This window comes from Tamandua tetradactyla, chromosome 2 (genome assembly GCF_023851605.1).
Source record: "Tamandua tetradactyla isolate mTamTet1 chromosome 2, mTamTet1.pri, whole genome shotgun sequence".
Taxonomy (NCBI): domain Eukaryota; kingdom Metazoa; phylum Chordata; class Mammalia; order Pilosa; family Myrmecophagidae; genus Tamandua; species Tamandua tetradactyla.
Window position 1 is genome coordinate 96,663,956 of NC_135328.1, and position 15,195 is coordinate 96,679,150.

At 38.8% G+C, this 15,195-nt stretch overlaps 1 pseudogene; it reads left to right on the plus strand.

The window, feature by feature from the left end:
* Positions 1–5,498: 5,498 nt before the first annotated feature.
* Positions 5,499–5,988, plus strand: LOC143661181 (ADP-ribosylation factor-like protein 5A pseudogene; annotated as a pseudogene).
* The last annotated feature ends 9,207 nt before the right edge of the window (positions 5,989–15,195 follow it).

The window sequence follows — 15,195 nt, forward strand, 5'->3', positions numbered from 1 at the left end:
CCATGAATCAACATCAAAATTAGTATTTGAAACCAGGCCCATCTAAATCCAAGGCATCCACTAATAACTGTCAGATAATCTTTCCTCTGGGTCCCATCAGCCCTTTGAAAGTATCTCTCTAGTAGAACAAAGCATATAGTTTCAGGTAATTATTCTGTTTCCTTAATATCATTCCCAAGACACTGAGCTCTTCAAGGACAGTGTTGAACTGAATAAATCAATGATGACTTGTTACTAAATGCCTCACAATGAGTCAGGATTTGGGAACTGAGTCTGTAAGTTAGCTTCAACTGAAGTATAGACTGGGGATGGGTTAGGGCTGAAATCTGCAGGTGCAGAGACCAGCTGCAGGGAGCCAGGAAAATGAGGGAAACAGGGCTGAGTGCTTCCAAATTGTGCAGGAAGTGAGTTTATCTTTGATTTTTCACTGACTTTGTATTTCTGGTCTCTTTTCTCCTATCCTGCAACCCTCTCTTCCCAGGTAGGCTGAGCTCTTAAAAAGGAAACCTTTATTAATGGGAAGGAAGGGATTCCTAATGGCAGAGAAGAAAATGTGAAGTGAAGAACTAGAGGCTGGTGGGAAGATTCTTTCGAAGGAACTAGGGAGGAAGAAGTCTTCCTAGCATCCTTTACGTTGCAGTTCATGGACAACTTCTCCTGGCTATGGGCCTGCCCTGCGTGAAGAGAACAAGCACAGGCTCCATGAGGACAAGGCAGAGATTACATGTGTGTTGGGGTGGGGGAAGGTACTCATTTATGACTTATATCCCCCGTCCCCCATTTGCTTCACTGCCGAGTGCTGACCCTTAGCAGCAGTGCTTCCCTATAGCTATTGTTGAGTCATCAACAAACTAGAAACTATCTGGGAAGATTTATAATAATGGTGCTTTGACCAGCCGAATTCCTTCCATAATTGATCCATACAAGACCCTTTACAAGGCTTCCTACAGGAGAGAACTGGTGAACAATCTGCAGGATAAAAAAGTAGAAATTCCAGAAAGGATGGGCCAAATATAAATTTTTCAGGCTGTACTTAAAGATCGCTACAATTCATTAGTAATGGTAGGCTACGTATTAATGCCAGAACCACAATGTTTAATAGCATAGTCACTTTATGTGTAATTCATAGATTGTTCTGTGTATGCACAGTGATGAACTGAAGTCAGCCTCTATTGTCTCATGTGAGCTTGTTGTGCACATCTCCCCAGTTCCTCGTTCAGTGGCATCACAGTGGTAGCCTGAAATGGGCCACAGTGGGTACTTACACTATGGAAATTACCAAGCACTATATATCTACAGATCAGGACCTTTTTTTAGTGCTAGTTATTACCACTATAAGCATATATCTCTGTGTGTATCTTTCTTTATACGTGTGTGAGAGTATATCTATCTATCTATATGTGTGTGTACATGCCTACATGTATGTGCATTTATGTGTTTGTGTGTATGTATGTATGTGTGTGTATATATGTTTATATCCTGTACAATTTATATCCTGTCTGAAGTTAATGATCTTCCAACTTAATTCTTTAGTGTGAGTTTATCTCTCTGTAATCATTTTATATTGCTATTAAAATGCTTTGACTTAAAAGGATCTCTTTGTATAATGTAAAAAGATAAATACATGAATTTTCTAAAATGTTTATAACTGTCGCATATTAGGGAAAAATAATGACTGTATATATATCTGGATAAAGTACTTCTGAAATGACCATTACAATTAGGGTCATGATCTCAGAGCAAGTAGACAACGTAAGGAAGCCTATGCTTCTCTAAGAAACATTTTAGAGTTCAAGTCATTGATGCTTTAACATTCTCCACTTATAAAAGCAAAAACAATAGGGCACTGCAACAGTGGCACAGAGGCAGAATTCCCACCTGCCATGCCAGAGACCCAGATTCGATTCCTGGAGCCTGCCCATGCGAAAAAAAAAAAAGCAATAGTGTCCACCATTCACCTCTACCAGGCCCACCTGTGGCTGGGGTGGGGAGAGACAGGTTTTCCTAACATTGCCTACAACCCAGCAGGCCCTGGAGCTGCGGTTGGGTGCCAAGACCTCAGAGCCAGGTGCTTATGACTTTCCTTAATGACTTGTCAACACAAGTAATTGGCCCAAGCTCCAGTGACTCTCAACAAAGGAAGAAAACTCTTTGCAAATAGAAGAGTGGGAGGAAAGAACTTAAATCAAACTGCACGCTTAGTACCTGCCAGATTTAATCCCTTCTTCTCTCCACTGACAGAACTAATGAGTGGATTGCAAGATTTTACACCTCTCCTCTGACGTTTTAAATGCCTCAAATAATAATAGAAATACATTTATATAGTGCTTTATATATTTTGGTTCATTTAATCCTCACATCAGTGGGAGAGAGAAGTATTAGCCATATTTTACAGCTGCAGAAACAGAAGCTTGGGGAGATCAGATGACTTGTTTAAAATCACACAGCTGGTAAATGAGAGCTCTTCCAAGTCTAGTCTCAGCCCTCTTCCCTCTACACCACGCTTGCTTTCCCACTGGTTGATGAGCTCAGATGGAATCCAAGCACTTAACAAAGGCTGCCTTTTGGCAAATAATATTTTGTCCCCAAATGCAAGTCAGTCAGTAATCCATGTAAATTGAGGCCAATTTATAAAGTAGCTGTTCCCCGAACCCAGGCCTCACTGGCCCTTACCCCTGCCATTCTCCAATCTGTATATAGTGTTCCTAGTAGCAGACCTAGTTATCAGAATGTCAGAACCCTGAAGTTAAAATGCTCACTCACACGAATCCCCAACTTAGTCTTCATAACTCAAAGAATTAACCTGTGTGCATTTTCATTTTTAGTGGTAGCAGAGGCCTTAAGCTAGAGAATAAAACTCAAGGGATGCAGCAAGCTGTACAATCCTGGACCACCATCTTGGACTAAATGGTTGGAGGTTGGGTAGTTGAACTCACCAGCAATAAAATCCTGGGTTGAGACAGCCTCTAGTGACATTTCTTCTGGGTGTTGAGCTGGGCCCTGCTGGGGGAACAAGCCATAGGTACCCTGGCAGGTGCAGCCTGACAGTGAAGGCCTCAAGATATTGGGCACTGTCCCTCTGTAAAGTTCCAAGTACTCAACTCTGAGCATAAGGGGTACAGACTATCCTAGGGATTTCTTTTTTCCAGGCAGCTTCAACCTTCCTTCTCTGAAAGTGGCAGTGGGAAGCAAAGTGTCCTAAATTTGTAAATGTGAAAGTTAAATAAAATAAAAATATGCCAAACCTTGGAAAAAACTCAAGAGATGGAATCGCATGCATTGGCTGGTAGAAAAGCTTTCAGTTAATGGGCATCAATGTGTGGCTATAGAGCTAGAATCACACCACAGGGCTAACTGCCTCGGTCTGTTTATAGTAACGGCTTGATTTCTGATACAACCTAAATGTGTTGGAAAAGCAGTCCCATATCACTGACTTTTCCAGATCTACCCACACCCGCCTAGCCCCTTACAGCAGTCTCACATCAGGAGGCAGGTTAATGGTCGTAGTTCTCCAGAAGGGAATTAATATTTAGGCTTTTATTTTGTTCAAGGCATCATGAAAGTCTTCTTAGCCTCAAAGTTCAGTCTCAGATATTTGGAATTATTTTTCTGCTCCTGTCTTCCTCCCATCCACAATGAATTGAGAGATATGAATCAGGAGTTGGATGTGAGATGGTGATACTTTACTCCATTCCCTCCCATCCTGTCCTTTCAAGCTGAAGTACAATTGCTCCCTTTCATAATAGCAGTCTGTGGTTGTCATGTAGATAAATGCGATATGGTTTCACACCTTGTCCATTTTGTGTTACTAAGTAAGAACTCCCAAGAAGCAGTTCCATTTAAGGAGAATGCAGATGCTTTGATGCTATGCCAAGGGCTACATTTCTTATAAATAGGGTTTTCATGGCAAATCCAGGAACCAGAGTCTCCTGCCATTATCAAAAAATATCTACCATGTAGCACAGCAAAAATAGTAGATGCTTGACATCAAATGGAGCCCTTGTTCTCTAGTGCATCTTCAATCACAAACCTAATCAGGCATATAATCTATTCTGAAAGGATCTAAAGGGTTTTCTAACCAGTTTGTCTTACCAATTCTTTATCTGCGGCTGCAGTTTTTCATGCCTGGAGTGCATAGTTGCTTTACAATTTCCTTTGGCACAAATTACCCTAAAACTCTCTCCTTAAATATATTGAATTATACTCAAATGAGATCTCTTTAATGATAAGTCCATTTTAAATATGTAGTTCCCAGTGGAAAGAAGGTATTTACAAGCCACTGAGGGTATGTGTAAGAAGCTTGGTGGTAGGAAGGAGTGATCCATATTGAGTTTGAGATCAGGGAGATCTAGAAATAGTCCTTCAGACTTGGCATTTGTGGATTTTCATGGAAAGCTTGTGCCGGAATTTTGGTTTAAAGTAGAATACTTGAAAAAAAAAAAAGAATACTTAAAGTAAATCAGTTGCTGCGATAGAATATATAGGGTTATATTCTTTCCTTTAACCCTGAAAGAATCTCCATATTGAACATCCATTGGCGGCTAATGCGAGATGCTCTTATACATTGACTGGAAAAACTCCCCAAAGTTTTTAGGCTGATAAGTTCAGAATTATCTTGGTTGCACACAGGTTGAAATTTTATTATGTTCATATTTAATTTTCAAAAATACATGAACACATGGAATAGAATTGACAGGCCAGAAATAAACCCATACATCTATTACCAATACTTCTTTTTTTTTAACCTGGTCTTCAGCATGGCAGGTGAGAATTCTGCCACTGAGCCACCATCGCACCACCCACCAATACATTTTTAACAAGAATGCCAAGGCCATTCAATGGGAAAAGAACAGTCTTTTCCACAATTGATGCTGGGTCAATTGGACAGCCACAAGCAAAAGAAAGAAGTTGGATGCCCAACCTTACACCATATATAAAAATTAACTCAGAATGGATCAATGATGCAAATATAAAAGCTAAAGCTATAAAACCCTTAGAAGAAAACATAGATATGGCCATGAATTCTTAGATATGATACCAAAAGCACGAGCAACAAAAGAAAAAAATAGGTAAATTGGACTGTATCAAAATTAAAATATTTTATGCATCAAAAGACATTATTAAGAAAATGAAAAAACCTACAGAATGAGGGAAATATTTTCAAATTATTTATCTGATTAGGATCTAGTACTGAGACCCTTAGAATATATAAATAACTTTTGCAACTCAACCACACAGGACAAGCAACCCATTAAAAACTGGACAAAGAACTTGACAGACATTTCCCCCAAAGCATATAAACAAATTTCAACAAGCACATGTAAAAATGCTCCGCCTCAATTATCATTAGGAAAATATAAATCAAAGGCACAATGAGACCCCTGCTCGCATGGAAGCGGCCACCGCAGCCACTGGAGAGGAACTGGGGGCGGAGGGGGCCCCCCCGCAAGACTCCTCGCAGGAAACGCGGCGGTGGCGTTGTCCGCGAGCCAGAGCACAAAGTTATCAATGCTGGGCTAGATACTGCAGGGAAAACTACCATCCTTTACCAGTTTTCTATGAATGAACTTGTACATACATCCCCTTCCCCACAGGAAGTCATGTAGAAGAGATAATTGTTAGTAACACACGTTTCCTAATGTGGGATATTGGTGGCCAAGAATCTCTTCATTCTTCCTGGAACACTTATACACTAACACTGAGTGTGTAACAGTTGATGTGGACAGTACAGCCAGGGAAAGGATTTCTGTAACTTGAGAAGAGCCGTATAAAATGTTAGCGTATGAGGACCTAAGAAAAGCTGGGTTGCTGATTTTGGCTACTAAACAAAATGTCAAAGGATGTATAACTGTAGCAGAAATCTCCCAGTTTTCGAAACGAGCTTCTATTAAAGCTCACCAGTGGCGTAGCCAGGCATGCTGTGCTCTAACAGGCGAGGGACGGTGCCAAGGACTTGAATGAATGATGTCACGATTTAAGATTAGATGATCTCTACTAACCTCTTCTCATAGACTTTATATAAACCAAGTGCTGGGCTTTTTCTGAATGCTGCAAAAATTAATGGTTTCGATATATTTATAAAAAACCGATTTAAACTTTTTCTATAAGAAAAAAAATTAAGACCACTCATTTGAAAACAAAGATGAAGTCTCACCTTCCAATTTGCTTTCTCGTTAGTTCCTTCCAAAGTAAGGTTTTAAGCTGTGACTGGCATTTTTCTCATAAAGAACCCTCACAGGACATTGTGTAGCCTGTGGTAAGTACAAAGAGAGAGAAAGACACTGTTAACTTTAAGAGCTTTATTATCAGTATAAACCCCCCTAGTTGAATGTTGTTCTCTTCTTGTTCTATTAAGTCAAAATACAAATCAGCACAGTTATTCAGTTTGTAATATTTTAATGTGGAGTGTTACTTGCGAAAAGTATTTTGCATAAGGTTGTGTATGTATTGTGTACATACCTCAAGTTCAAGTTAATAGCTTTGATTTACGTTCTAAAGAAAAGCGAGTTACATAAATATTAATTTATCCTTAGTTGTAACCACATGTGATGAATACTGGCATTGGTGTTACGTGCCATTTTGTACTTTTCCCCTTAGGTTCTCTGTAGTGTACTAAGAAAGCCGCCAATCATTGAGCTACTCTTGAAAAAAGAAAGAAAGAAAAAGGGAAAAAGCTTAATGTTGTGTACATACTTTTTGTTGATTGAATCACACAGAAACATGTACTGCAACTGAATGGAACTTATTTAAAATTCTTGGCTTTTGTATTACTAATGGGCAGCAGTTAATTATCAGATTATTCCCTGTATACGTCCATATGCCATCTATATTACTGAATAAATTGTTGATCCATTAATCAGTCATTAATTATGATTAAAATTATCAAGTAAATTTTTCAATATTATTTGAAAAGTGTTTTGTGAAACATATCTATCCAGAGAAACAACATAATTTTTTTTGGTATTAACTTATATGTTGAACATTTATAAGCTCTACATGTCGTGAATTTGAGATGAAAAGTGAAGCATGTTTTCCATGCAACAACAATAACTTCTTATTGCTGATTTTAGGGATTGGAATAGTGTGAGATTTTTTTTTATTTCTGTTAGTTGTCTTGTATCTTCTTCCACCACTTGAAGACACTGTTTGACAATGAGAAGACACAAATATTTTTTGAATGCTTTTAAGAAGTTGGTATAAGAATTGATTGATACGATGTATCATTTTTACTAAGAAGTAACTTGATCAGTCACACCTATTATGTTTACTTAGGGTTCTTTTTTTCTTTTTTACAGTATCTGAAAGTTGAAGATATTTCTGTCATATTATAAATTTATCATAAATGTGTTAAAACATTTTCTGAGTATTCTTATTTGCATATCTTTTATACCCTGAAAATCTGGAGGCTAATTCAAACTGGCATGTTTTGGAATGTTCAAGAAGAAAAATGCTTTGAATACCAGCCTTTTGGGTTTCCTAGAGCTTTTAGTGAGAAATATTTGTACATACTATAGCATTGACAAAATTTTGAAAGTCATTTCAATAAAGTATAACTCTAAATCCAAGTCAGAATGGGAGATCAGTGTTTCATATTGGAAGTTTTCTGTTTTAGATTTATATTATAATGTTTAAATTGCACATATAACATTTTAGTACTTATCAACATGCTTTTACAAAAGTAAATCCTAAATTATGAGCTTTAATTATTCATATGTTCTCAAAACTTTCTAATCACCATAAGAAATAACATGTATGTTAAAAATTCCCTTAAAACTCAGATCTACTTTGTGGATGCTGCAGTTTCATCAAAGACAAATGTTCTGTAAAGTAGCCCAACAAATCCACACTTTTTGTCCTTTCTGTCTTTTAATTTGTATAATCATGCAGCCACCTCATTTCATATCAGAGAGCACATTCCCATGTCATCAAGGTGTGAGCTAAAATTTATTCTTGATTGAATATTTAAAGCATGTACTGCATTGTACAATTGGTTTAGAGTTGAATTATTGATATGGCGCCCTAAAATGCACAGAATCTTTTGCCACATTTATGAAACTTACTTTTTCTGTTGTTAATTTCTACCCTGTAGTCTAGCAGTAGAGATAAGATGTTCCCTGTGTTCTTACATAAAACAAAAATTACAGCTGGGATAAAAAAAGGTTTAGTCAAATATGCAAATATCAAAATCATGTTAACAGTATTACTTCCAAAGAAGATGGAGAGTTTCATGAATAGTCATTCTGCAATTTATACAGACCATAAGTGGAATTTAAACAAAGGCTAATGCTTTTGGTGTTTTTTTTTTTTTAACATGGACAGGCACCGGAAATTGAACTTGGGTCTCCAGCATGACAGGAGAGAACTCTGCCTGCTGAGCCACTATGACCCGCCCCAATAATGTGTTTTTTGTTTGTTTGTTTTTGCATGGGTAGGCACAGGAAATCGAACCTGGGTCTCTGGCATGGCAGGAGAGAATTCTGCCTCTGAGCCACTGTCACATCACAATGCTTTAGGTTTTTTAATATGATACTTATGTATATAAACAAGTGGCTGGATTTAAATAGCATGTTTTTGATACCAATTTTGAGAATAGTGTAACTTCTCTTTTTATCTTGGTAAAAGTATTCATATACTATAAGCATTTAAATATGCTTAATTTTGTTGTAATAGTATTTACAAAGTATATCTTAACGCACTGTAAAAAAAAAAGCACAATGAGAGACCACTTCACACCCACTAGGATAACTATAATTTTTTTTTTAAATAAGAAATATATTGGTGAGGATATGGAGAAATTAAAACCTTTGCAAATTGCTGGTGGTGATGTAAAAGTTTTCAGCCACTGTGGAAAACGGTTTGGAGGTTCCTCACAAGGTTAATCGTAGAATTGTCACATGACCCAGCAATTCCAGTCCTAGGTATGTTTGAAACTCTTATGTACCCCAGGAAAGCCATGCCTTCTCATCCAGTTTTATGGGTGGAGACCTATCGTGGGTGAGACCTTTTGATTTAGGTTGTTTCCATGGAGATGTGACCCACCCAGTTCAAGGTGAGTCTTAATCCTTTTACCAGAGTCCTCTACAAAGAGAATAAAAGGCAGAAAACAGAGCGAGAGCTCAGAGTCTATACAGAGAGCAGAGAGATGACAGATGCTTAGCATCAGAAAATGTCCCAGGAGATGCTAAGCTAAGAGATGAAATCCAGAGCTTGCCCCTGAGAGGCTAAGAGAGGACAGGACCCACAGATGCTTGAAGAAAGAAAACATTCCAGGAAAAACCAGAACCCACTGGATTTGAGAAATCATTTTAAAATGAACCCAGGACAGAAAGGCCACCAGATGTTGCCGTGTGCCTTCCCATGTGACAGGGAAACCCTGGACACAATCAAACTTTCTTAAGTGAAGGTACCCTCTTGTTGATGCAGTAATTTGGACATTTCCATGGCCTTAGAAGTGTAAATTTGTGACCTAATAAATCTGCCTTGTAAAAGCCAATCCATTTCTGGTATATTACATTCTGACAGCATTAGCTAATCAAAACAATATGTATACACACAAAAAATGAAAATAGGCATTCAAGCAAATATGTGTACACAAATGTTCATAGCAGCACTATTCACAATAGCTGTAAGGTAGAACCAACCCAAAAGCTCATCAACAGATGAATAGATAAACAAAATATGGTTTCTCCATACAATGGAATATTACTCAACCATAAAAAGAAATGAAGTACTGAAATATGCTACAAGGTGGATGAACCTTGAAAACATTAGGCTAAGTGATAGAAGCCAGATACAAAAGGCCATATGCTATACGGTTCCATTTAAATGAAATAGGTAAATCCACAGAAACAGAAAGCTGATGGTTGGAGCAAGGGGTAACGGGGAATGGGGAGTAACTGCTTAATGGGCACATGATTTCTATTTTGGGATTATGAACATATTTTGGAACTTGATAGAGGCAGTGGTTATACCACATTGTGAATGTACTAAATGCTGCCAAATTTTTCACTTCAAAGAAGTTCATTTTGTTATGTTAATTTCACCTAAAATTAAATGAATATCAATCAGAAAATCCTTGGAAAATCTCTTAAGAGCCAGTGATCTATTAAGAATTTTAATTTCTAACCAAATAATTTTCCTTTACTTCGTCCTTTCACTATGTTGGTTTCTCACTACGTTTCCTTGTTTATTTATGCCTGTGTACACTAGGCACTCAGTAAGTGTTTGCTACATGAGAATCATTTGTTATGGGATGCTACGTTAGATGTAGTGAAGGACAGAAATGAGGATGAAGATTTAGAGTGAAGAGTCATTTCCCTGGATGTTGATTGATACACGTTATAGGGCAAAAGAAAAAGAGATTCCATGATGTGTTGCATTTCAAGTTTATCCATTCCCTGTGGAAGGAAGGAACAGCATTTATTTTAAAAGACCAGAGATTAGGCACTAAGGTAATTTCATATGCATGATTTTGTTTAATGATCACAAGCAGCTTGTAAAGAGGGTATCGTTAGCTACATTATCACATGCAAAATGAAACACAGAAGCATAATTAATTTACTCAGAGTCACAGAAAAAGTATGGGATTCAGGCATTACTATCTCTTACCCCCGAATAGGTCTCTCTTTAGTATAAATCCTCCATGAGCTTTGATTTCAATAGCTGCATCAAAGAGGATTTGAACTAGATCAGAGTTAACACACACATAGCACATAAGCTCCTGTTCTCCTAAGAGTGTCTGGGGTGACCACTGTTAAACTCAATCACGTCATTGTTTTCTGGTGAGTCTTCCCTCAGAATCCCTCCAAACCAGGTTCTGCACAGAGAACTCTTAGCAACAATCAGAGATAGCATTCATATGAAATGTTCTGGCCCATTCTTCAACCCTAAAATGATGCTAAGCCCCTTCCAAGTTCTCTAGACCCAAGCAAAACAGACCTAAAGCGTGCATCAATGTTTGACTTCACAACACAGATATTCTAACTACTGGGACCCTATTTCTAAAGATGGTCTCTAGTCTCAAAGACCCCAGAATCTAGCAGCCCTGGGCCTCAGTGCAAAGTAGGTCTGGAAACTAAAATCCATGAACATTCTAATGCTTTCCTTTTGAAGTTTTAGATCTGAAGGATAAGTCTAAGTCCAATGGAAGGAAGAGCAACACGGGGCCACTGGCGTCTGAATGCTTGACAATTTGTGTGGCTGAGAAATGTCAGGTGATTGCAGCCAAGGAGCAATAAGAGAACCCAACATTTCAGCATGGTTCAGGTCTCATTTTGTCATTCTTCACCCCTGGCCTGCAAAAAACGTTGAGAATATTTCAAGTAAAGCCTCAAATTCCAATGTTGATGAAAGAGGCGATATTCGTTTTGAATTATGTTTGCAAAAGATCAGGGATAGAATACAAGAGGGCAGGAACGGTGAAGCAAAGAAGTGATGTCATTTGGAGTACAGGTAATTTGCATAATAGAATTTTCTCCTATGTAGGGCATCTTGGAGAGTGACATTTCAAAAGAGCACAGCTAAAACAAAAGTCCATCAAGTGAAGTGGAGTCATCAAACCTGAGAATTCTTTGGACAAAACTTAACTAAAGTGCTAAGCCAGGCAATCTCTTCAGTACCATCTCTGTGCTACATTCTACCTTCTTTAGAAACCTACAAATATGGAGTTGGAAATCCAGCGGTTTTCAAATTGTACTAGCAGTTAAATGTTTAGTATCATGAATCCATGATATATAAACCTATATGTAAAACCTGCATTCCTGTATTTAAAAGGAATATACCCTATATATAAAAAAGTTAGAGCAAGGCTGTCCTGGTTGAAATGGATATAGGAACCTGAGTCCATTACATTTGATCTCTCCTGTCCACTCTATTCAGGAATTCTTCTCTGAAATCCTGGACAGCTGCGGAATGTACTTTGACAACCATTCTTAAGTCAATGTCTAAATTTTCCAGATGGCACAGAGAGGCTAAAGGACTTGACCAAGTTTACTAGGCTATTTTGGGCTAGTCCTGGGATGAGTGGCCCTAGTTCTTCTGATCATAACCTCCCTGACACGTGTTAAATCTTAGTTTCTCAAAGCTCTCGGATGATTCTGAAGGTGGTATCTGTTAAACTCTAGGGTTGCTTCATTGTCCAGTACCAGTTCAGTTAAATCTCACACTCCTTCCAGTGTGAGGCAGACCAGGCACAGCAACCTTTAAGAGGATCCACACAACTTCATGATATAGTGAAGTAGACAAAACATGTGCTGGCTCTGGTGACAATGGCCTGGGTTCAAGCCCAACTCCACCATTCTTTGGTGTGATAGTGAAAATTATGCTCTATCTGAGCCCCTATGTCCTCATATGTAAAACTGAGGGCTTAAAGGCTTTGGAATATAACTCCACTGGGGTCTCCCCATGCAGGTTTGGATCCTGCTGACTATGAGCATTAATTTGGTGGGGGTGGGGAGGTACAAGGGTAGTTCAGTGGTAGAATTCTCACCTGCCATGCGGGAGACCGGGGTTCAATTCCTGGCCCATGCACTTCCCCAAAACAATCAGAAACCAAAAAGACAAAAGTTCAACAAATGGTGCTGCAATAACAGGATACTCACCTGGGAAAAGAATGAAATGTGACCCCTGCCATGCTGTATAACAAAAAAAATGACGGGTTAATGTGAAATTATAGTGGAAAAATTAATGTGTTGAATAAAATCTTTTGACTGAGATCCTCTGTTCTATTTTAAAAGGAGGGAGAATAAAATAAAAAAATAAACTGAAAGAGTATTTTTGCTTTCAGTATCTTCCTGATCCACACCCCACCTCACTCCTTAGTTGTGATATTGTCTTAGTAATGACAATAATCATGAAGATGGCTCTTACTTGTTATGTTTGCTAACATAAGAAATGCTGGTTGTTATAACAAGCCAACCCCCAAATCTCAGATGCTTAACAAAGTGTAAGTTATTTCTTGCCCAAGTAAAATGCAGTGTGTAGGTTTCTGCTCCGTGAATGGCCTTCCATGCAGCGCCACCATCTCTATAGCGTCAGAATTTTCTGCCAGACCTTCTGCATACTGGCAGAAGGCAGGGGAAGAGAGGAGGAAGGATGAACTGGGAGGCCTACATTGCTTCTGACAATATTCCATTGTCAAAACTGAATTATATGATGCTATTTAAAACAGCAACTGGGAAATGCAGAACTGATAGAAGCTGGGCAGCAACCATCCCAGAAATCACTTTACATTATAAAGGAGAAGTTGCTTGCTTATCAACCTTATGTAATAAAGTATATATCAATCAGTAAGAATTATCAAACACATCTTCCTAAGGAGGAAACAATTCATAGGAAGCTCAACTACACAGATAAGAATAGGAAATAAGGGGAACTCACTGTTTTGCCACTTACCTAATTTTACACAGTAAAAAACCCTATCTATTCAGAAAATAACGCTAAAAGATTACATGCTGGAATCCTGGGCTGAGGGAGGGGAAATGTTGGTGTAGAAGAAAGAAAATAGGTATAGTTGTTTTCTCTGTTAGAGGCTGCCACTGATTTTCTCTACGACCTTTTGACACTTTTTTACTATCCAAATATTCTATTTTTCTTTTTTTCCTGTTTGGTTCAAAAGGCATTTGTACCTAGTTTATTTAGATGTTTATAAACTGTATTATTTAGGAACTCTACGTTCAGTGAGTATTACGGGGAAAATATTACAATCCTATGTTGTTCCTCATCCACGAATTAATTATCTACACATGATTTGTTTAAATTTGTTAATCAGTAAACACTCTGCAAACAGGTGTCGTCCTTGATTCTCAAAAGTGATGTAATATATAAACAATTCCAAGCACATGTTCCATTCATGGTACTTATTGATATAAATGTTTCTCTAAACTGATATTAGCTTTGTTTATATGAAAAGCCCAAAAGCAACAGCTGGAACAGCCAGAGTCCAAGGCATCCATTTGGTCGGGAAGTCTGCCCATGTATCTCACCACTGACCATGGGACTCTCTTGCCATCTGCCTCTAACCCCACTAGCTCTCTGCCAGGAGCCTGTCAGCTCTCTGCAAAATGGATCCTAGCCTCTACAGCTACTTACAGAAAGCAAAACTCTTATTCCACAGGCTCTGATTGCTATCATTTACCACCCTCCTCCTGTTCTTAGGAACTGCCTGCTGGAACACTTCATTTCTTCCCTTTAAGGAGCAGTGCCAATTCCTCAAAAAGCACTTTTGCTTATTCAAACCTCCAGCACCGGTATAGACCGTCCCATGAGTTCCAGTATCATGCTCGATGGAGAACACTAGTTCTCACCACCATCATGCAGGGCGATTTTGATTCCTTGGCACCCACCACAGGGAGTGACCTAGCCCAGCATTGCCCTAAGTGTGTTCCAGTGAATTCTATTTCCATAGGTTGTCAACAGATGTCACCAACAGAGAGGTGGGGGTGGTTTCCATAATCAAATACGTTCTGGAAACCTTAAGTAAGACGAATTAAACATGCATCTTTAATGCAGGCCTTCAGAAACCTTTTAATCTATCATTGTTACTACAGATCTCCAACAGAAAGATGCAGCATGTAGCACTTCCCAAACTCATTTGACTTCAGAAAAACCTTTTCTCAGTGTTTCTCAGGGAACTGATGATGACAGGAATCTGCTTTGGGAGAAATGCAGATCCAAGCTGGTCTGTCTCAAGTCGGCAACCGTCCATGATAAGAGGATTTGATGATGACTCCTCTCATGGTTTCATTCTACACTGAGGAAGTGATCTTGCAGAAGTCTGCCTGATACTGTCGTACATGATGGCAATTCCTGAACCACAGGTGGACACGCAGACCTGTTGATCTGATCCACCTTCAAGGACTTACTATCTAGATGCAGGGAGGCCAGTGAGCAGACAACTTCTAGCTATCAGCTCCTACAGGATTTGCCTCAGCTGTAGAAGCCACCTTGCCCAAAGTCAGTCCTTTCCAGGGCAATGTCCACCAGATGACTGAATGTGGGAGAATTCTAAAGGGCCAGTCATTGCAGCTTGATGTGGGATGCTTTGATGTGCAATGCTCATTCCAGAGTTCCCTGTCAGGTTGACTGAGGCTTTGTAAGGCCTACATCACAGTTCAACTTTTTCCCTGCATGAGCCTCTTCCTACCTCCCTTCCATTCATATTTGTGGAGCCATAATACACATCCTATCTGTAAACCC